At 42.6% G+C, this 24,673-nt stretch overlaps 1 protein-coding gene across 2 annotated transcripts in view; it reads left to right on the top strand.

The window, feature by feature from the left end:
* The window catches only part of LOC117512138 (nuclear factor 7, ovary-like), a 49,885-nt gene that overhangs the window by 18,713 nt on the left and 6,499 nt on the right, over nucleotides 1–24,673 (top strand). The window contains exon 1 of one of the 2 annotated variants that reach the window (XM_034172117.1): nucleotides 20,756–21,041. The exons of the other annotated variant lie outside the window; for it this stretch is intronic. The gene's annotated coding sequence lies outside the window, so the exon portion shown is untranslated. Of the gene's footprint in view, nucleotides 1–20,755; nucleotides 21,042–24,673 lie in introns of those variants that run through there. 2 annotated transcript variants of the gene reach the window in all.

The following is a 24,673-nucleotide window of genomic DNA, read 5'->3' as shown; positions in this document are numbered from 1 at the left end:
AATCTCCTCCCGATGATTCCCAGACACAACCAGAGTTACTGGCTGTGTCTTGTGTGTGATTAAATGGAGAAGGGTGCCATCTAGCGCCCGTACCTTCAATGATGAAGGAAGGGCCACTAGAGGGAGCCCTACTTCCTTTGCCCATCTGCTATCCAACAGATTTCCTTCCGACCCCGTGTCCACAAGTGCTGGGGCCTGAAGGGTTAAATCCCCACACAGGATCGTGACTGCTGATTTACGTGCACTTCTCTCGTGCGTGTTGTGACCCACCCTGAGCCCAGTCTCTAAGGGCAAGTGTTGTTTTGACCGTTTGGGGCAGTCTTTCTGTGTGTGCTCCGTTGAGCTGCAAAGAAAACACTCCCTGCGGGCCAGCTTCCTCAATCTGTCATCTGATCTTGTTTTGGCCCTGTTCGTTTCCCTAACAACGTCAGCAGGGGGAGCTGTTGCCACACGGAGCCCTCTGGCTGTGGAGCGTGGGGAAGACGGCTCCCTTTCGGAGCCGGAAGGAAGAGGGACAGCTCGTGCCTGACCATGCCCTTCATCTCGCTCCCGTCGATGTTCTGCTAATCGGTTGTCTAACCGTACTACCAGGTCGATAAGCCCGTCTAAATCCCGCGGCTCGTCTTTAGCCACCAGGTGCTCCTTAAGGACCAGAGACAGTCCATTTACAAAGGCAGCAGGGAGCAACAGTATTCCAGCCGGCCCTTGCTGCCGCGATGCAGAAGGCGACTGCATACTCGGCCGCACTCCGATGCCTCTGTCTCATAGACAGCAGCGTACTCAAAGCGGTTTCGCCTCTATTTGGGTGATCGAACACCAGTCTGAACTCCCTCACAAACTCAGTATATGCTGATAGAAGCCATGAGTTCTGCTCCCAGAGTGCCGTAGCCCAGGAGTGTGCCTCTCCTCGAAGCAAATTAATAAAATAAGCCACCCGGCTGGAGTCCGACGCGTACATGACGGGACGTTGTGCAAAGACGAGCGAACACTGCATTAAGAAGTCTGCGCACATCTCTACACAACCTCCGTACGGTTCCGGGGGGCTTATGTATGCTTCATTGGACGGTGGGAGGGTTCATTGAATGACCACTGGAATATCTGTATTCGGCACCAGGTCAGCAGGAGGAGGTGCTGCAGCCGCACCCCGTGTGGGCGCTTCCACCTGTGCGGTGAGAGCCTCCAACCTGCGATTGAGTATTGTGCTCTGCTCGGTCACTAAGTCCAACTGAGCAGTGAAGGTGGTTAAGATTCGCTGCCATTCACCTAACATGCCTCCTGCTGGCGCCTGTGCACCCTGCTTTTCCATTGGTTGTTCAAGCGATGGTTGACGCCCCTCGGAATCCATGACGCTGGCCGAGATATCCTGTTGGGAAGGTGTAGTGACACGGACCCACAACAGGGGGCGTAAATGAACGGACAATGGATGAGCCAAAAGATAACAATTTACTGTTGTGAATGTGCACAACGGAATACAGACAATCACAGATTTACAATCCAGTCAATACACAAAGGTGACGTGTGGGCAGGCTCGAGGATAGAAGACGTCTGTCCAGAGAAGAGCCGGGTCCCACACGATTTCCACTGCCGACGGAACTGGAGCACACTGGAGCCGCCAAGTCCTGAATCCCCATGTGGCCACCATCTCCAGCTGTCAGACCTGGTATTGCTGGCAGGAAGCAGAACCAGTTTATGGTGGGTGAGTGCACACCCAGCAAAACAGTCAGCAAACAGTTCAGTTCCTTTTTGTGGGTAAATCTCCACCTCCAACACAGGAACAATAAACGTGCAGCGCCTGAGTGACTACTTATCCAATTGGGTGTGAGGAGCGAAGAGCGTCGTCTCCTCCACAATCCACAAACCCAGCTTCCAGCTGCGGATAGTCAACAGGTATGCCTGCAAGATACTCAGGAGAACAATACGTGCGTTCGGCACCAAAAACAGCTGAGAGTTTTACCTGACGGGTAGAACGATATCTTGGCAGGGAGGTGGAGTTGCTGCCTGGATTTTATTGTAGATGATGAAGTGGTGGTGATGAGTGACAGCTGGTGATGAGGTGGTGATGAGTGACAGCTGTCACTCCCAGCTGCTCCTGCGAGGCGGCTGCGCCCTCTCGTGCCTGAAGCCCGCACTTCAGGCAGGGCGCCCTCTGGTGGTGGGCCAGCAGTACCTCCTCTTCAGCGGCCCACACAACAGTTGTTAATGTTATTGATATATTGTATTTTGTAGCTCAATTGGTTTTATCAGTTTAGATAGGTCTCATGTTGCTATTACCATCACTGTGTTAAGTTTCATGTTGGTACCATGAGTGAAATGTTTAGTTTTTTTAATCTCTTCAGCCACTGCCTATGATTGTCAAATTAAAACTGCGTGCGTGCCTGCAACTTAGATCAAAATCAAATCAAATCAATTTTATTTATATAGCACCAAATCACAACAAACAGTTGTTCCAAGGCGCTTTATATTGTAAGGCAAAAGCCATACAATAATTACAGAAAAACCCCAACGGTCAAAACGACCCCAGGTCAGGAACAAACATGTTGAGCACAGCTGACATTTGCTGTTTGGCATGCTTATGTATTTTGGGTCAAGGATGAACACTCAAAAGGGAGCACTGAGAGGACTAATAGTTTTGGAGAAGCTACAAATATTAGTTAACATTGCTAATTACATTTTGGACTCGAACACCTTGTTACAGCACATATTGTTGCAGTGCACATATTGTCGCCACACTGATATATGCCAATGTTCATGGCCCTATTGCAGCACATATTGTCACCAGCAACAATATGTGTCCAGGTTTTACAGGACATATTGTTGCCAGGGACAATATGTGCCAGGTGTGTTGCTACATACAATCCACTGCACCAGCAACAAACTTGGACATTTTTTTTCAAAATGATTCAATAGCATTATTAATCTAATTAGAAAGATAGAGGCCACAGTAATGAACAAAATGACACCTGATTTGTCAAGATCTGTCCACTCAGTCCAGAGGAAGTTAATTTTGAAGGTCCTAATTATTACCATATTATATCAAATTTAGATTGCCAGTGCTGCTTGGTTGTATTCAAAATGCAATATTTCAATAAGTAATGGGGATAAATGGTTCAAATTTTCTGGAGACATCAGAAGTGATGTCTGACACAAAATGTCACCCACTACATGAGATTGATCTTCACGTCAGAATCCCACACACAAGATCGGTGCAGAACATTACTCAAAGCTCAGATTGAAAATGTGTCTTTTGCTTATCAGATTACAACAAAACTTCACCAGATTTTACATTATGATATATTAAAACACCCTATATACCATTCAATGCATCCTATAGACTTGATCCTTTGTTCTGAAGCTGTTGAAAATTGATAAAATATTCAAAGATCATGGTCTCTGCAATAAATTAACCAAGAACAAAATTTCAAAAAACAAGGGCAAGGCAGGGTATTTCCCCGACTTCATAATAAGGAATCTCCAGGAAATACCACCTCCAATCAAAAAACGCTATTTTCTGGGGGAAGCCCAACTGCAATCCAGATACAAGCGCAGATACCCGATGGGAGAAAATGACGGCTGCTGAGCGTGGGGATTTCCAAGTGTGTCATGAACATTGTTACATATTTTCATGGTATGCCGCAACAGGTGTAGGTGTATGTGTGTGTGTGAGAGACAAATGCCTATCTCGGCTTTCAGTGCTTACCAGTCGAGTGAGTATAAGAGAAATTGTGGAGAGCTGGCCTTGTCCCAACTTGTCCTTTAACACTCCGAAACGGAGGTGTTCCTTCCTTTCTCTCAGACCCCGTAGTTAGTAAAACTTTTGCCACTTTCATACTGTTAGGAACAATTCCAGTTTGAAATGATTTATTAAAAATATACGATAATGGTTTTGCGATTTCAGTAATTATTCGCTTTACTAAGAGCATATGTACCTCATTATGATCCGCTGACTTTTTACTTTTACAGGTCCTAACTACGTTAATAATTTCCCTTTCATCTACTGGGCTGAGAAACATTGCATGCAGATTTCTGGTAAATAATTATTCATTTTCCCATGGACTGTGTGGGATTTCAGCTGCCAACTCTGGCCCAGCATTAGCAAAATTTTATTGAAACTATTCACTACTTGGCTCATGTTATATTCATCTTTGTTGTTATAAGTAAAGTATGTTGGATAGTTATTTGATTTGGGTTTATTTCCTATAATAATATTCAGTATTTTCCATGTTTCCTTTATATTGTTTTTATTATCGTTTAGTATTTTACTCAAATTATGATTTTTTTGTTGAAAGCCTTAAGGACAAGTTGGAACATGTCCTGCCTGTTAAACAATTTCTCATATACTCACTCCACTGAAAGCCATCAAAAGCCGCCTGGATTTTACAAATGGTTATCAACACGGAGGTGTTTTTCCTGTGCCGCCGCACCGCGTTGGCTGCGTCCCGACGCGCGGATCCGTCCGCACGTCTTTCATTAAAAAAATCTCCTTTAACAGTGGAATATCCGGATAAAATGCTGAAACCGACTTCGTCTGAAACTTCTCTGTTCTCTCACGACGTCCTGGATCAATAGAACCTGAAATGTGGAGGTTTTCAGCTTCAACAGGCTGACGACGGCGGCTGAGAGCGCTGAGCGACGTCTCGCACCGTGGGAAGTCCTTAAAGCGACAGAATCACCTCAAAATCTCTCATCAGCCGTTAAAATTTTCACTGAAAACCAGCTTAATTTTTCGAACCGTGTCCACTTCGATGTGTCTCACAGGTTTAGAAAAAATTTTGATCAAACAACGCGCCAGTCTCTCAGCAACTTCTCAGACAAAGGAATTCCGACGAGGGGCTGGACGACTCCTCCCACAAGGAGTGTTCACAGGCGAATGACGTCACCGACAGGCGTGGAAAAACTCACGCATGCGCACGAGGGTTCAAGCATGTCTGACGTAAAAACATATGAATGAAATCCATATAGTTTTTGAAAAAAAATAAAAAGGACCGTTACTTTATTGACAGACCTCGTATATATATATATATATATATAGAGAGAGAGAGAGAGAGAGAGAGAGAGAGAGAGAGAGAGAGAGAGAGAGAGAGAGAGAAATGTTTTCAAATTCGGAATATGCTGAATTCGTATCTTCCTTCTCGTAAATAGGATTTCAATCCTGTAAAAGTAAATCATTTTTTAAGGCAGTGATAGCTTCTTCAGATTGCGGACGCTTGCAATATTGTATTTTCTCAGTACATTTTTTATTGAACTTCAGTTCAGTTACTTCAGAATCATCCTCATCTGCATGTACATGACAATATATTATCACTTTGGGGACCACATCCGTTTGTTGTTCACCTGCACGCTTTGGCAAAACCATGGTGAGGAGGGAGGGCATGAGAGGACTTCAGCAACTGCATGCACGGTGAATATTTCACCCAAAATTGCCACCGTGCTTATGCACAGTGCGAGGGTTCAGGGTCTCCGGTGCGCACCCTGCTGTATCACCACCATCAACAGCAGCACAATCATTGTTATTATTACTGAGTCAATATCACTCGAGCGCTGTGAATAATTCACCAACTTCTGAGTGCTAAAAGTCATGCAGAAACGATGTGGCATTCTGCAGCATGCGCAGAAGCATCTCCGCATTATGCATCACCAGTCAGTACAGGACGGATCAAACCATCTTCCTCGGTCCTGTGCTCACTGGTCGCGAAAACTCCTGGCGCTGTAGAGAAGGCTTGCAAGAAAATAAAAGTGACACTTTTCATGTACTCACAGTGACAAAATGGCACAACCGAACCCGGTGCGCATCCACTGGAAGCCTACTTTTCTGACCACCGTGTGCTAGCTGCCCATGTTGTGGGTTAGTGGTCGACACACGACGATCTCCGGCGATGGTGTTGCCTGCAGCCCCCCGTGCCACCTTGCCCTCCTGAGCATCCCCAGGGAGCCACTCAAAAAAAAAAAAAAAGGGTTACGACACTACCCGCTGAATTTAAGCAGCATATTAAATAAATGCTGATTTTATTGCATGCTTGGCGGACGTAATGAGAATGAGTGTGTGCGTATGTGTGTGTGACACAGAGAGAGAGAGAGAAAAAAAACAATTCATTTTACTTCTTGCTCTGATGACCAGCAACAATATGTGCCTTGATTGTCAGTATATATTGTTGCTTGGGACGATATGTGCCGGCTACATTATGTGCCATTGAAAAGTGCATATATTGACGATATATGCACTGCATCAATATATGCTGTAACACGCCTTTCCAGCAGGGGCAAGTAATCATCATGAGTGCAAGTGCATAAAATTGTAAATACAACCCCAATTCCAATGAAGTTGGGACATTGTGTGAAATGTAAATAAAAATGGAATACAATGATTTGCAAATCCTCTTCAACCTATATTCAATTGAATACACCACAAAGACAAGATATTTAATGTTCAAACTGATAAAGGTTATTGTTTTTGTGCAAATATTTGCTCATTTTGAAAAGGATGCCTGCAATACATTTCAAAAAAGCTTGGACAGTGGTATGTTTACCACTATGTACATCACCTTTCCTTCTAACAACACTCAATAAGGGTTTGGGAACTGAGGACACTAATTGTGAGTGTCATGATTTGGTATAAAAGGAGCATCCTCAAAAGGCTCAGCCATTCACAAGCAAAGATGGGGTAATGATTACCACTTTGTGAACAACTGCGTGAAAAATAGTCCAACATTTTAAGAACAATGTTTCTCGACATTCAATTGCAAGGAATTTAGGGATTTCATCATCTACAGTCCACAATATAATCAGAAGATTCAGAGAATCTGGAGAACTTTCTACACGTAAGCGGCAAGGCCGAAAACCAACATTGAATGCCCATGACCTTTGATCCCTCAGGTGGCATGGCATTAAACACCAAGATCGTTGTGTAAAGAATCTTACCGCGTAGGCTCAGGAACACTTCAGAAAACCATTGTCAGTGAACACAGTTCGTCGTTACGTCTACAAGTGCAAGTGGTATAACTCACAAACTCGTAGCTTAAAGCAGATAACCCGTAAGTTGGAGAGGAAATGGCGTCTCACTAATTTAGAAGATCTTCACTTAGCCTGGAAAAAGAGTTTGTTGCTCTATAAAAAAGCCCTCCGTAAAGCTAGGACATCTTTCTACTCATCACTAATTGAAGAAAATAAGAATAACCTCAGGTTTCTTTTCAGCACTGTAGCTAAGCTGACAAAGAGTCAGAGCTCTATTGAGCTGAGTATTCCATTAACTTTAACTAGTAATGACTTCATGACTTTCTTTGCTAACAAAATTTTGACTATTAGAGAAAAAATTACTCATAACCATCCCAAAGATGTATCGTTATCTTTGGCTGCTTTCAGTGATGCCGGTATTTGGTTAGACTCTTTCTCTCCGGTTGTTCTGTCTGAGTTATTTTCATTGGTTGCTTCATCCAAACCATCGGCATGTTTATTGGACCCCATTCCTGCCAGGCTGCTCAAGGAAGTCCTACCATTATTTAATGCTTCAATCTTAAATATGACCAATCTATCTTTGTTAGTTGGTTATGTACCACAGGCCTTTAAGGTGGCAGTAATTAAACCATTACTTAAAAAGCCATCACTTGACCCAGCTATCTTAGCTAATTATAGGCCAATTTCCAACCTTCCTTTTCTCTCAAAGATTCTTGAGAGGGTAGTTGTAAAACAGCTAACTGATCACCTGCAGAGGAATGGTCTATTTGAAGAGTTTCAGTCAGGTTTTAGAATTCATCATAGTACAGAAACAGCATTAGTGAAGGTTACAAATGATCTTCTTATGGCTTCGGACAGTGGACTTATCTCTGTGCTTGTTCTGTTGGACCTCAGTGCTGCTTTTGATACTGTTGACCATAAAATTTTATTACAGAGATTAGAGCATGTCATAGGTATTAAAGGCACTGCGCTGCGGTGGTTTGAATCATATTTGTCTAATAGATTACAGTTTGTTCATGTAAATGGGGAATCTTCTTCACAGACTAAAGTTAATTATGGAGTTCCACAAGGTTCTGTGCTAGGACCAATTTTATTAACTTTATACATGCTTCCCTTAGGCAGTATTATTAGACGGTATTGCTTAAATTTTCATTGTTACGCAGATGATACCCAGCTTTATCTATCCATGAAGCCAGAGGATACACACCAATTAGCTAAACTGCAGGATTGTCTTACAGACATAAAGACATGGATGACCTCTAATTTCCTGCTTTTAAACTCAGATAAAACTGAAGTTATTGTACTTGGCCCCACAAATCTTAGAAGCATGGTGTCTAACCAGATCGTTACTCTGGATGGCATTTCCCTGATCTCTAGTAATACTGTGAGAAATCTTGGAGTCATTTTTGATCAGGATATGTCATTCAAAGCGCATATTAAACAAATATGTAGGACTGCCTTTTTGCATTTACGCAATATCTCTAAAATCAGAAAGGTCTTGTCTCAGAGTGATGCTGAAAAAACTAATTCATGCATTTATTTCCTCTAGGCTGGACTATTGTAATTCATTATTATCAGGTTGTCCTAAAAGTTCCCTAAAAAGCCTTCAGTTGATTCAGAATGCTGCAGCTAGAGTACTGACGGGGACTAGCAGGAGAGAGCATATCTCACCCGTGTTGGCCTCGCTTCATTGGCTTCCTGTTAATTCTAGAATAGAATTTAAAATTCTTCTTCTTACTTATAAGGTTTTGAATAATCAGGTCCCATCTTATCTTAGGGACCTCATAGTACCATATTACCCCATTAGAGCGCTTCGCTCTCAGACTGCGGGCTTACTTGTAGTTCCTAGGGTTTGTAAGAGTAGAATGGGAGGCAGAGCCTTCAGCTTTCAGGCTCCTCTCCTGTGGAACCAGCTCCCAATTCAGATCAGGGAGACAGATACCCTCTCTACTTTTAAGATTAGGCTTAAAACTTTCCTTTTCGCTAAGGCTTATAGTTAGGGCTGGATCGGGTGACCCTGGACCATCCCTTGGTTATGCTGCTTTAGACGTAGATTGTGGGGGGGTTCCCATGATGCACTGTTTCTTTCTCTTTTTGCTCCGTATGCATCACTCTGCATTTAATCATTAGTGATCGATCTCTGCCCCCCTTCACGGCATGTCTTTTTCCTGTTTTTTTCCCTCAGCCCCAACCAGTCTCAGCAGAAGATTGCCCCTCCCTGAGCCTGGTTCTGCTGGAGGTTTCTTCCTGTTAAAAGGGAGTTTTTCCTTCCCACTGTTGCCAAGTGCTTGCTCATAGGGGGTTGTTTTGACCGTTGGGGTTTTTTATAATCATTGTATGGCCTTGCCTTACAATATGGAGCGCCTTGGGGCAACTGTTTGTTGTGATTTGGCGCTATATAAGAAAAAAGTTGATTGATTGAGTTGAAGTTAAAACTCTACCATGAAAAGCAAAAGCCATACATCAACAACATCCAGAAACGCCGCTGCCTTCTCTGGGCCCGAGTTCATTTGAAATGGACAGACCCAAAGTGGAAAGGTGTGCTGTGGTCTGCTGAGCCCACATTTCAAATTGTTTTTGGAAATCATGGACGTTGTGTCCTCTGGACCAAAGAGGAAACAGACCATCCAGATTGTTACTAGTGCACAGTTCAAAAGCCAGCATCTGTGATGGTATGGGGGTGTGTTAGTGCCCATGGCATGGGCAACTTACACATCTGTGATGGCACCATCAATGCTGAAAGGTACATCCAGGTTTTGGAGCAACACATGCTGCCATCCAAACAATGTCTTTTTCAGGGACGTCCCTGCTTACAGTAGTGTTCAGAATAATAGTAGTGCTACGTGACTAAAAAGGTTAATCCAGGTTTTGAGTATATTTCTTATTGTTACATGGGAAACAAGATACCAGTAGTTTCGGTAGATTCTGACAAATCCAACAAGACCAAGCATTCATGATATGCACACTCTTACGGCTATGAAATTGAGCTATTAGTAAAAAAAAAGTAGAAAAGGGGGTGTTCACAATAATAGTAGTGTGGCATTCAGTCAGTGAGTTCATCAATTTTGTGGAATAAACAGGTGTGAATCAGGTGTCCCCTATTTAAGCCTTTGCCACCAGAATGGCAAAGGCTCACCCACTGATCAGCTCCAGGATGATCAAAGACAGTCTGGAGTTACCTGTAAGTGCTGTGACAGTTAGAAGATGCCTGTGTGAAGCTAATTTATTTGCAAGAATCCCCCGCAAATTCCCTCTGTTAAATAAAAGACATGTGCAGAAGAGGTTACAATTTGCCAAAGAACACATCAACTGGCCTAAAGAGAAATGGAGGAATATTTTGTGGACTGATGAGAGTAAAACTGTTCTTTTTTGGTCCAAGGGCTGCAGACAATTTGTGAGATGACCCCCAAACTCTGAATTCAAGCCACAGTTCACAGTGAAGACAGTGAAGCATGGTGGTGCAAGCATCATGATATGGGCATGTTTCTCCTACTATGGTGTTGGGCCTATATATCGCATACCAGATGTCATGGATCAGTTTGGATATGTCAAAATACTTGAAGAGGTCATGTTGCCTCATGCTGAAGAGGACATGCCCTTGAAATGGGTGTTTCAACAACAGAATGACCCCAAGCACACTAGTAAATGAGCAAAATCTTGGTTCCAAACCAACAAAATGAATGCCTCACAGATGTGAAGAAATCATGAAAAACTGTGGTTATACAACTAAATACTAGTTTAGTGATTCACAGGATTGCTAAAAAAGCAGTTTGAACATAATAGTTTTGAGTTTTTAGCATCAACAGCAGATGCTACTATTATTGTGAACACCCCCTTTTCCACTTTTTTTTTACTAATAGCCCAATTTCATAGCCTTAAGAGTGTGCAAATCATGAATGCTTGGTCTTGATGGATCTACTGAATCTACTGGTACCTTGTTTCCCATGTAACAATAAGAAATATACTCAAAACCTGGATTAATCTTTTTAGTCACACAGCACTACTATTATTCTGAACACTACTGTAAATAAAGTCCGAGACGTATTCAGTGACTTGGAAATGCTCATGTTTCCATCTCGACTTGTCTGAAGAAAATTGGGAATAAAACTTATTATTATTTGCAGGTATCGTCAAGTTTTAGAAATTTGCTTTCAGTTTGAGTTTGAGGAAGATAATTTTATACTTTATAACTTTATATATTTTTTTGTATTTCTTGTATTTGAAATGGCATAAACAAATTAAAATGTGTGAAATACCAAATGTTCCAATACTTTTGGAAGGCACAGTATCCTAACCTTATGATAAGTGCAAAATGAGTGTGGTATTATTACTGTTTTGTTTACGACCCCTTCACACATAGTATAAATGTGGTCAAATTGCGCATGAAGTGCGCATGAAGCAGGAATAGTATACAATACGTGTAAAATCGTAGCTGCCTCCAATGCCTCAAACACCTGTTGCTACAACTATTTGTGCACACCGGCAGCTGAAAGTCACAGTGTGCCCTGTGAGAGCCCATTCAATCCCTCTCGCGGCATGTGTCGGCCAAATTCCAGGTAACACACACACATATCTAACACCACTCACTTGGCATTCACGCTATTAGAATGAAAGCAGTCAGCAGACGATCACTTTCGAGTTGGATAGGATATTTTTCTAAGTGCCCCCACGAGTGTGGCTTTGCAAACAACAACACACATGTGGTCTGCATGTCTATCACATGTGAGCGTGTGTGTCACGCCCACCCTCCCCCAACACATGTGGTGTGCCGGGGGGGGGCACACTTACATAAAATGCTGATGTATGTGCTGCACAGACATGATGACATGGGGGCCAGACAGTAAGGTCTGAGCACACACAGTACGGGCAGGCACCTGTCAGCTCCTGACCATAGGCTCACTGACAGCTCACATAACACAAAAATAGTGACACGTTGGTGTGTGTGCGCTGAACTGACAGGGGCTGTGGCCGCTGACAGAAGCGGCTGTGGAGAACTGTGGTTATGGATGTCCCAGCTGGAGAACACGTACCGTGTTTGGAAGGACATGAATTAACAACTGTCCACTGTGACACGTGTGTGTCTGCTTGCTGTCCTCACTTGGACATACATAAAAAATATATATCGCTGTTGCGTGGGGCTGCAGTGAGCGCGTGCACGGTGTGCACATTGACAGGCTGCCCCAGGTGAAATGGACTGTCAGGTCATAAGACCCTTGTGAGCTCTGTTCCACATGACGCAGTGTCTGTCCTGTGGTGCACTGTCCACAAGACACGCGTGTCAAGCCAGACACACACACAGGGCCGGCTGGACACTACGGGTTCAGCAGATGTGGACATAAGAGCGCACTGGTTCATCATTCATGTCATTTCATGACTGTACATCTGTGACCATGGGTCATCTACAGAGGAACAGATGGACCATACTTGTATTGCCCGGTTGATAAGAGGGATTCAATAAAATATGGTGTTTTTATATGGTGTGTGGTTTTATTTTTTTTTAATATGTCCATGTCCTTCTTGATATCAGGCATTTTCCCGTACCTTTTCCCGCAGCTGCTCGCAGTGTGTTTCTGCGTGCACAAATCCATTGCAGCATGTATTTTTTATTTTCACAGCAGCTGCGCGATATGGATACACATCCCGCAGCTGCTCGTACTGTGTTCCCGCGTGCATGAAACCGTCACAGCAGCATCGTTCACGCCTGTCAGTCGGCTCAATGTTTTCATGGTTCACTCATACGACCTGTTCTGCCATGATTCGCCCAGATTTGTACTTATTTCTACTATGTGCCCTTAAGAATGTTTAATTTTCACTGTTGCTGCACTTTGTGTGAAATTATACTCAGCGCCTTATTATATAATTATATAATTATACTCAAATTATATTGAGCGCCTTGGGGCAACTGTTTGTTGTGATTTGGCGCTATATAAGAAAAAAGTTGATTGATTGATTGATATCATATATCATATTGATATAACAATATTGAGATGTAATAATTTGGCCATATTGTACAGCCCTATGGTCAACTAGCAGAAAAGTTTGAATATTAATTTACATCTACATAAAAAAAAAGTTTAAAGTGGCAGGGTGTTAAGAGGGCTGTAATGGGGGGGGGGGGGGTTGCTGGGATGGTTGATGGTCTCGTGGTTAAAACACTGGGCTGAGACCGGAGGATCCTCAGTTCAAATCCCAGCCTGATCAGAAAATCACTAAGGGCCCTTGGGCAAGGTCCCCTAGTTGCTCCCGGTGTGTAGTGAGTACCTTCTATGGCAGCACTCTCACATGGCATTATTTGTAAAGTGCTTTGAGCATCTGATGCAGATGGAAAAGTGCTATATAAATGCATCCGTGACTCCCCCCCCCCCCCCCCCACACACACACAGAAGCTGAAAGGCAAAGAAAGAACAATGTTTAAAAAGGCGACGGAGCCCCCATAAAAGTTGAAAGGTGCTAAGGCTCTCCTGAAGCATTTGCTCAAAAACAGTCTGAAGGACCTCAATGACATGGTTAGATGGTGAGGAGCTTCCAGGCATGTGAGAGGCAAATAAAGAAAAATGCTTAAAAAGGCGGAGAAGCTGAAAGGTTTAAGCCAGTGGTGTCCAAAACTATTCCAGAAAGGGCAAGAGGGTGCAGGTTTCTTTGCAGCCACTGACTTCAGCAGGTGATTCACTGATGAACTCATCCCACCTAAGCATTAACATCAACGTGATCTTAATCAGTGAGGAAGACCTAGTCGAAACGCATCTGTGCTCCTGATCCTGTTGCCTTGCCGTGAGTTATTAAAACATTTATTAAGGACACTTGAGTGTTGCTGGCTTTATTTTTATATTAACGTTTGAACATTAACATACACAGATGCCAAAATGCATTATGGGTAAACTGAGCCTTCGATCACTGATTTGTTGATTCGTTATATGTAAAAAAAAAATAAATAAATAAAAATAAAAATAAAAAACAACAACACATAACTTGTGTGTTGGTCTTTCCAAATAAATGTGTATTTGTAAAATATGTCATTTTTCATTTGTTAAAAAAAGGCATTTGCAAAACAGAAAATTCTGTTTAAGTTGTAATTCAGGCAGCAACAAACGTATGATATAACAGGGTGTCAGTCACACTGCCATCCAGTAGAGGGCAGTGTTCTATGCATTTTGACCCATCTACTGGATGGCATATTACATACTGGCATATTATGTTACTCTGGTTTTTAAATCTTTTAATTCATTTTATTTTCTGAATTGTTTTGTGTGAGGTGACACTGTTGTGATTTAGCACGATATAAAGTGAATAAACTGAATTGAAGTTGAGGCTCAGTTTACCCATAGTGTGTGTTAATGTTCAAAAGTTCAGAATTAGTGCATTATTTTAAAATTAAAAGATGTGTTTTATATTTTCACTTTATACAAATGACTTGACATTAATGTAGTTAAACTATCTGGATTAAGTTGGTTCATAAATCAAAACCATAAGTCAAACCTGCTTTCCTTTTGAGGACTTCGGCTTCACGGCTGAACTGCTGCATTCCTGTGGATGGAAATGATGCTTCCTTACAGCAATGAGCAGTGAGCACGAAAACTGAAGCACTGGCTCATTGACTGTGTTGGGTTTATGATCGTCTTTGATTATGTTCAGAAGCATTGATGTGTTTAAACTCAAAACCGGCCTGTCATTGCCAAGTGTATGGGAGACTGAAGGAATATATATCCTAGATGTGCTTAATTATGCATTACTCATTGTGCTTTTTCCCATTTATCTCATTTTATCATGTGAATGATATATTACTTATATGCATATAGTAATTGACATAAGGTTAATTACGCGATATCTATATGTTCAAATACTGAACTGTATGTCTGTATACTTTTGAACTGCGTATTGTGTACGCCAAATTGAAGGCATGTTATGTTTATGATTATATTTGCTTCTGCTAAAACTAGTACTTTTTGATATGCTCTTTTAAGATATTTTGCTCATATAATCATTTGCATGGCAGTGCAAACTTGATGTAACCTTTTGCTGAGGTCCAGTAAGATGTGTTGAGAAACAGGCATATTGTGCAAACAACATATGGAACAGGATGTCAGTCAGTACTGTACCTCTGTCAGCAACATAAGGAGATTAAACTTGTTACGCGGGTATGATTACATTTGTTTGTCAGAATGATGTGCAACATTTCTGTGGTATAACCGCGTGATAAGACTTGCTTCAAGACGTCCTTCAAGTTAGCAGTTGTTTGCTCAAACAACTCCTTATCAGCCTAGGCACAGGTGTCATTTCAGGGAAAAGCGGAAGTAAGAAGGCAGCACAGCGCAGTGGGCAGGACCGTGCCCTGAAGCAGATGGATGAAAACCAATCTAAGGAGGACAATGCCAAGAATAGAGTGATTTTGTCCAGACTAGGTGGAGCAGATTCTTATTATAAAAATGGGGTCCTGGGAAAGATAGTTTAGTCTCATCGGTTGAAATTCTCTCGCTGTTGAGCTGCTAAGGCTTACGTCAGGGACAGACTGCTGAACGGACCCACAAAGCTTTGTGTATGGTAAACTTACCCTAGTCATTCTGTTACATTTAAATTCTGTTTAATAAATTGCGGTGTGGAGGTCTATCTGCTAGTGTAATTGTGTTCAGTTTTGGTGGTCAAATCCTTCTTTCAAACTGACACACCAGACTAAGGTGACAGGGGCAAGGCAAGGTCACGGGAGACCCCCAAACAGTCCCAACAGAGACAATACTGAAAGTTATCGATTAGCTGTAGCTTCAGCTAATTTTTTAGTGGTTTATCATTTAGCATTTTCAAAGTTAACTTTTCAGTTAGCTAATTAGCGGTTATCAAAGATAACTTTTTGGTTAGCTGTGCCCACCACTGGCTATAGCCCACCAACTCATTACAGGCAAACAACAATCCTCCACCAAACAAACCTAATTTCCGCTCACCTGAATCTTGTGTCTGCGAGACAGCCGCGCAAACTCAAACTCACCAATAGTCCCCTTGCTAGCCAGCAAATGCTGACAGTTGACACCAAAAACACAGTGAAACACCAGGTAAACACAGTAAACAAAGAAATACACCAAACAACTAGACTGCTACATATTCCACAGAGGCCAAATCACACAAAAACGCTTTTAGCTCACATCCACCCTCTGAACTCACTCAGATAGGGAGAGAGAGATGTGCACCTCAGGTTTGCTCAGTCATGCATGTGTGCCCACACACACACACACACACACACACACACACACACACACACACACACACACACACACACACACACACACACACACACACACACACACCACACACACTCGCATTGAGAGACAGAAAGACAGAGACAGAGAGAGAGAGAGAGAGAGAGAGAGAGTATGCTCAATTTATTTCCTTAATTTGTCCATACTGAAAGCAAGTACCGTTACAGGCCAGAACTTATCAGGACTCCAGTCTTTAATCATTGAGCCCCAGTGCCATTTAACCTGTTTTTTTTTTTTTTCTGCACCCGTCCCTACTGGAGATTGTGTTCTAATTGTAGAGGTATCACACATGTCACCCTCCTTGGGAAGGTCTGCTAGGGTGCTCGAGAGAAGACGTTGACCAATAGTTGAATCTCTGATTCACGAGGAGCAGTACACAACCTCTTGTTTTGCAAAGATATTAGAGGGGGCTTGGGAGTATGCCCAGCAGTCCACATGTGTTTTATGGAGTTGGAAAAGGCCTATGACACTGGGGTGTTCTGTTTTCCACAACAGAGTCCACAACAGAAACCTGTCTCTCAAGACCAAGGTTGCTGTCTACAGGGCTGTCTGCTTGTCAATCTTGCTGTACAGCAGTGAAACATGGACCCCATACAGATGCCGCATTTGCACCCCGGACACTTCCATACCCGTTGCCTTCAACGGATACTTGGGCTGAACTAGTGGCACAAGGCACCGCACACAGAGATTTGACAGCGGGCTAACAATGAACCACTTCAAACTTTACTCTTACAGAGGCAGCTCAATTCGGTTGGACGTACAATATACATGCCGCCTAATCGTCTACCGAGACAGGTATTGTACGGAGAACTCTCCAAAGGCAAGCGTTCTGTAGGAGCTCAGCACAAGCTGTACAAAGACCAGCTGAAGACTAACTTGAAGGACTCTGACATTGAGCCAAGAAGGCTGGAAGAACTAGCTGAGAATAGGTGCAGGTGGAGACAGCTGTGTTTGTCAGAACGCAGAAGCGAGAAGGGAAAATGCCACCAACCAACTCGGCATCAGGGCCAATACGTCTGTGATGAAAAAAACTGAATCAGGCATCAGGAAGACAACAAATACAGCATAATTTGTCAGCATTAAGCAACAAGAAAAACAGAAGAAATACTAAGGTGATCGCCGGCCACTAGCCCTAAGCTTCACTAAAAGACCCAGAATTTAGATAAAGTTGAGGCTGCAACTCACTCTGTTTCCTAATAAAATGAATTCACTTTGTCAGTGTGATATATGACACACGAGCCTCGGCTAAGCATTAGCTGGTCAAATTGATGCCAATGTCTCACTGGACCAAGAGCCATCATTTCAGTCTAATCAGAGTTTAAAAGTAGGAAGTTTCTAGACATCCAACTTTTCACTGATGGAAAGCAATCTTCAACGGATTTTATGTGGATAAGATTACCAGCAGTAAGGTGAGAGAAGGGAGCAAAGCAGGGGGCCTAAGACGGACCTCTGTGGAACCGCCAAATGTCATGTCACTGAGGTTAGAAGTAGTGTTACTATACAAAACACAGTGAGAATGACTGGTCAGGTATGACGTCAACCATGCAAGGGCACTCCCAGCAATCCCAAAATGATTTTCCAGCCTATTGAGTAGAATATGATGACCCACTGTAACAAACGCAGTACTAAGATCTAACAGCACCAGAACTGCAGTGGTGTCTGAATTCATTGCAAGCAGAAGGTCATTCACGATTTTAGTGAGCGCTATCTCTGTGGAATGATATTTTCTAAAAGTAGACTGCAGTGACTCAAAAATATTATTCTCAGTAAGGTGGTCCACGAGCTGCTGTGAAATCACTTTTTCCAAAATTTTAGAGAAAAATTATAGATTTGATATCAGCCTATAGTTTTTCAATGCTCTAGGGTCAAGATTAGATTTCTTAAGTAATGATTTGACACTGCAGATTTGAAACAGTTTTGAACAGATCCAGAAGTTAATGACAAATTAATAATTTAGAAAACCTGAACTGTATGTGTCAAGCGTGAGCTGGCTGCGAGATTGAAGTAACTGTCTGGATGGGGAGTTGGTCATGGTAACAAGTGGAACATGTACACCAATGAAAGACTCGATAGCAGGCTTTTAATGAGCCTTTCATTGGATTCAGGTGTGTTGAAGCAGGGAGACAACTAAGAGTGTCAGGAAGGTAGATCTCGAGGACCGAACCTGGGCACCCCTGATGTACACACACAATTCCTCACCAACAGATCTGTTAGACCCACTCATTCAGGAAAAAGCAGGTCACTCCCATATTAAACTTTGCATATAGGTTGAGACTTTAGGTTACAGGCTGGATAAACCTTACAGTAGGTTGGTAAAGGCAGAGGCTAGCTTAGTGCCACCACAGTCAGGGATTGGAGGGTGCCCAGTTTGCTGAACTATGAAATGCATCTTGCTGTTATGAAATAGTTCTGTTGGCTTCATGCACAGTGACCTCCAATGTGCACTGGCCAGGTTTGAGGCTGAGAGTGAAGTGACTGGGATGAGCACTGGCACCTCAAAATTTGAGGCCATGGTCCTCTTTTGGAAAAAGGTGGATTGTCCCCTCTGGGTTAGGGTAGAGATATTGCCCCAAGTGGAGGAGTTCAAGCATATGTGAGGTAAAATGGAGTGTGAGATGATAAACGGAATGGTGCTGCATTTGAAGTTCTGCACATTGTACTGGACTTTGGTGGTGACAAAATAGTTGAGCCAGAAGGCGAGGCACTTGATTTACCAAACAATTTGTGCTCCTTTCCTCATCCATGGTGATGAGGTTTAGGTAGTGACACAGAGAATAAAGTTGCGGATCGAAGCAAGTGGAAACAAGGTTCCTTCATAGTGTATCTGGGCTTACATTCAGGGAAAGAAGCTAGAATATCTTGGAGGGAGTTGGAGCAGAATCAGTGCTCCTTGACAATGAAAGGAAACAGTTAAGGTGGTTCAGATATCTGATGAGGATGGCCCCTGATCATCTTCATAGTAAGTCATGGGTTTGATTCCCACCTGTGGCCTTTGTGTGGAGTTTGCATGTTCTACTCATCTTTGCGTGAGTGTCATCCGGGTGTTCCGGTTCCTCACACATTTAAAGACATGCAGGTTAGGTGAATTGGAAACTTTTTAATTGTCCAGGTCTCCTCACCACATCCATAAACCTCCTCTTTGGCCTCCCACTTCTCCTCCTGCCTGGTGGCTCCATCCTCAGCATCCTTCTCCCCTCTATACCCTGAGTCCATCCTCTGCACATGTCCAAACCATCTCACCTTTGTTCTTAAAGCTAGGAACCAGCACACTTCATCTCAGTCCTCAGGCAATCCTCTCACGTTCCAAGATTTTATTAAGCATCTGATTAGAAACTCCAGTGCCATCTCTACAAGACATTCCATGCCTGCACCAGAATGTCATCTGGACACCTTTCCACTCTTCATACTTTTCCTAGCTGCCCTCACATCATCCTCCCTTATACTTCCTGATTTACTCTCTCTACATCATCCAGCCTTTTCTGTCTCTCATTTTCATCATTCATGAATGAATGAACTATTATATTTTTGAGTGCAACTGTTTTCTTCCCAATACTGTTTTTCAGTACCATTTCATCTTTTTACAGTGCCAATGATTACTCGTCAGTCAAGGTTTGTCTGTCAATGCCAAATTTTGTACCGTTCCACCATCTATTACAACTGCACTAGACCATCACAGGGGAGGTGATGGTATAGTGGTTAAGACCAGACGATCCTCGGTTCAAATCCCAGCCTGACCGGAAAATCACTAAGGGCCCTTGTTCAAAGTCCTTAATCCCCTAGTTGCTGCCGGTGTGTAGTGAGTACCTTGTATGACAGCACCCTCACATCGGGGTGAATGTGAGGCATTATTGTAAAGCACTTTGAGCGTCTAATGCAGATGGAAAAGCGCTATATAAATGCAGTCCATTTACCATTTCACAATTTCCTAAACTACAGTTCTTAACTGTGAAACAACTGGCTGCTGTTTGCTGAGATAATTATCCTGCCATGAGTAATTTCTCCCTTGATTCTTTATGCAATTTACTATCCCTTACAAAGAACTACATTATATTTTCTCATTTTGAATTTATTGAAGGTCACGTTGAAAACCAGGGCTGGGTCTTTACAGACGGCATCCATCTTTTGAAAAGACCCTGCACATAACTTGCACAATACAATGTGAGTGTTACAGTGGGTGAGGTTTAGTCTATATGTTACTGGCTCTCACAGATAGGGGGAGCCCTCCCTGTATCTGAAACTTGCACATGCGTTATGAAAGTGAAACTTAACTCATGTTTAATCTCTAAACCAGATCTCAGAGACTTCCAATCAAATAACAAAGGCTAATACTTGATCATTAACATAAAATAAGGAATTAGCACAAATATTATCTAACACATGAAAAGGAAGAATATTAAGAAATACAGTCAGTCTGGTAGCCTGGTAAACCACACCCACTCACTTGGCAAACACATTTGCTTTTCAAACTGAAAGTTACTCTGGCTGTACCCGGCTGTCAGTCTGCAACAGACGAGGCGTGGCTTTTTCCAGGAAAGCAAAAGTTAGAAATTTGTTCAGTCAAGAAAAGAAGTGCAAGCAGACAGCATGGCATCTGTTTGTTACTCAGAAGATTTGACTTGTTCAGTTTGTCAGACGATCTTTACTGATCCGGTGATTCTTCTCTGTGGACATTCTTTCTGCAGGGAATGTATTACAGAGTCACTGAAGACACAGGACTTTTGTCCTCTGTGTCACACGGCAGTTTCACTGGAACAGAAATGTCTTCTACCCAGTTATGTTTTGAAAAGCCTTGCTGCAAAAGGCTAAAGAAGATGAGAAAAGAAAAGAGAACATGGAAATTACAGAGAGGTAGTTTGCGCTGCTCTTAACCGAATCAATTATTAACATGAACGTTTTTCGGAGCTCAAGGAGTAAAGCTGCTGGAACACACTTATTATATTAGTAGTAGTAGTAGTATTTGTGCTGTTATCTTAACAACCACACTCTTGGCTCTCTATGCACAGGGAATCATGTCAAATCACAGAAATTAAGCAGATTAGATCCTGATTAGTACTTGCATGGGCGACCACTTGGGAATGGCTCATGACCCCCCAGTACCTATACCTGGTCCCGGTGATCACAAAATCATGACAGTAATCAAGTCCAGGTGCAGTAATTTTTTCACATTAGATGCTGTGAGCTTTTTTTTTCAAGTGGTGGTGGAGCCACTGCTAAAAATCTTCCCCCTGCCGTCACTGCGCATGTGTCATTTTGGAGTATCAGCAGTGATTCACCGATTATCAACTCGTTTCTGCTTAAAACTGACCTTTAGTATGATTTAAGAGGGTTTTCCTTTGTCATCTGATGACTAATAATCACATTATTCCTTGATCGGGTGTAGAGAGTCAGACTAAGAGAGTCAGTCTCAGATGGGCTGTAGTGGTGCTCGGATCGGTCCCCCATCTTTTATGATGAAATAGTGGTGAATTTATGTGGAAACGATTGTTGTCAAAAGCTTCAGATATGTGGCGCTGAGACAGATCATGCCTGGTGTGCAGTTTTAGTAGAAACAAAGCATAATCTGTGAATTGCTGCTGCAGCTCTGAAATGACACGTGCAGTGAAGGCACGGGAACTGATTTTTAGGGGGGAGCATTCAGTGGTGCGACACCGGATAAACGTTAAAGCTGAGTGAGTGAGTGAGTGTTGACAAAGTAACAGTGGCGAGCAGCATCACGGGCCAACAGTAAGTCTTGAGTAAGCCCCTAGCTGTATAATTGGCTATTTTTAAATGTGAGTACATTAACCCCCAATCTCAATTCTCTTTTGTTCCCCTTCCCCTTGGCCCTACCCCTATGCCTACCCCTTTAAAACAAGGGGTAAGGCAAAGGGGTATGCCTCTAGCCCATGAATTGAGACACCCCTCCGCCTTAGGAGGAGAAAAAAAAAACTGCCCACTGTCAAACTGCCGTCTTCACTGTTTGTTAACATGGCAACCGAAATGCAACTTGTTGCAGTAGCCTGTTTGCTCTTTTTATTTTCTCGCCTTTCTGTGTAAATGCAAAGAAATAGAAGTTGCAGATTTCTTCGATTGCATCGCAATCATGTTAATTAATGTAATTAATAATAATAATTAATGGTATTAATAATTAATTAATTAGTAATTAATTAATGTTAATGATACTAATAATAATTAATTATAATAGTAATAATTAATATTGTTTGATTAATCATTGATTGATTGATATTCCTGTTTGTTTGGCTCCCTGTTTGTTTACAAAATACACACGTTACAGACCTTGTAATCCAACAGCAGAGATTGATATTATCCAAAGATTTATGAACATACAAATTAACGTGCTTATCCTTTATCATGATTTTCTCCGTTGTGAGATATAAAAGTGTCTTATCATATCGTTCGTGTGTATATGCAGCAGCACGAGCAACGTACGATATTCCTCAGAACGACAATATATACAGCATGCATCCAGCAGCATACATGTTGCTGTTATAGACACTGCCTGTAAAGTTTTTTGGCAAGTTATAACTTTCTAAAAAGCGCAATTTGTAATGAAAGCCGTTTCATTTGTGCGACTCTTTCGGCGCCATGTTTGTTTTTTCAGAGACAGCGGTAAGCTCCTCCTACCCCCTCCAAACGGAGTGGTGTGCATCCAGATTCACTCCAAACGGAGGGGTTAGTAGCCCTCTGCCTACCCCTCCGCCTCGCTCTAAAAGAGAATTGAGACACCCCTCTGTCTCTTGTGCCCGTGCAAAACAGAGGGGAAGGGGGAAGGGTAAGGGACGAGGGGTAGAATTGAGATTCAGCCTAAGTATTTATGCAGCACATGATAGTGTTCGTGTTCAAAATCAATACTGACTCAATTGTATTTGTTTTTGTCCAAACTGAAAAGATGAATGGCAAAACACATAAAGACAAAGCGCAGGTTGTGAAATGTCCTACTTCCCCTTTTAGATGGGGAGAAGCACAACTTTTGCTTGCATGCTCTTATATAATCAAAGTTGGGTTGCATCAGCTTTTTCAATCATTTACATGAGACATCAGTTGGACTTTGTGCTGATCGTGAGTTAACCCACTGGAGACGGTTGGCAAACAGACACTGAGTAAGGTTATCCACAACTTACATGCAGGCGGGTTAACTTACCAAAACATCATAGCTTTTGTTTTTCATGCTTACTTGTGCTTGAGCTCTCAGTGTCCTTATGTCCCTGTGGTGCTCCACTAAAAACATGACTGGCTTCCAAGCCAGTGAGTGTGAACTTGCAGAATTTGTTTTTGCCCTCCAAAGCTAAATTACCCACCCTTTGGTAAACTTTATTGCATCAGTGAAAGTTAGTCATTTGTTATCCTCTGCAATATTATTTTATGTCTTTTCTGTACATGTAACTGTTATTGCTGACAGCTGCTGAGCTCACAGCAGCCAAAACAGAACAGTAACACACCTGCGGTGAATTAAAAAAAATGTAACGCTTTGCTTTCCTCACCCCACCTCAACCAAAATACACACAGTCTCTTTCTGTGGATGGCACAAGATAAAAGCATGAATAAAACCTTCTTACCTCTACGTCCCTTCTTATATCTTATTACGAGAACTAAATATGAGGTACAATAGTGTCAGCCAGATTGCCAGTTTCTGTGTTAACAATGTCAAGAAAGAAAAGAATTTGGAATTCTGGTGACTTAGTGGTTAACCCTAATGCCTCACAGCAAGAAGGTTGGGGGATTGCTTCCCATCTTTCTGTGTGGAGTTTGCATGTTCTCTCTCCGTGTCTGTATTGGTTTCCACCCGCAATTAAAAAAAATATATATATAGCATGCTTATTTAGGGTCTGTTGCTTTTTTCTGCACCTGATGAAGGCAGCATCTCTGTATCTGGAGTTGGCTACCGGACGCCGGACTGTGGCTGCCCACTGCTCCTAGTGGTTAGATTATGTGTAACTGTAATTAGGATGGGTTAAATGCAGAGGACAAATTTTTCCTTACCACTGTCACCTGTGTGCTTGCTCAGGGGGGGTTGGTAAGGTTAGACCTCATTCGTGTGAAGCGCTTTGAGGCCAAGCATTGTTGTGATTTGGTGCTATACAAATAAAATTAATTGAATTGACTGTAGTTGTGAATGTGTTTGTCTGTCTATAGTGATCCTGTGCAAGGGGTATCATCACGCCCCATGATGCTTGGATAGGCTCCAGGTCCCCATAACCATTAGCTGTAGTAAGCTGTATAAAATGCTGCAGCCAGACTTTTGACACGACTTTTGACACCCATTTTGGCGTCTCTTCACTGGCTTCCTGTCCAGTGAGATCAGATTTTAAGGTTCTGCTACTAACCTATAAAATTATTCATGGACTGGCACCATCCCCTACCTTCTTCTTCTTCTTTGTCTTCGGCTGTTCCCGTTAGGGGTCGCCACAGCAGATCAGTCGTTTCCATCTCACCCTGCCCTCTGTATCTTCCTCTGTCACACCAACCACCTGCATGTCCTC

This window comes from Thalassophryne amazonica, chromosome 6 (assembly GCF_902500255.1).
Source record: "Thalassophryne amazonica chromosome 6, fThaAma1.1, whole genome shotgun sequence".
Taxonomy (NCBI): Eukaryota; Metazoa; Chordata; class Actinopteri; order Batrachoidiformes; family Batrachoididae; genus Thalassophryne; species Thalassophryne amazonica.
The sequence above is the reverse complement of the archived record's forward strand: the minus strand, read 5'-3'. Positions and strand labels throughout refer to the sequence as shown.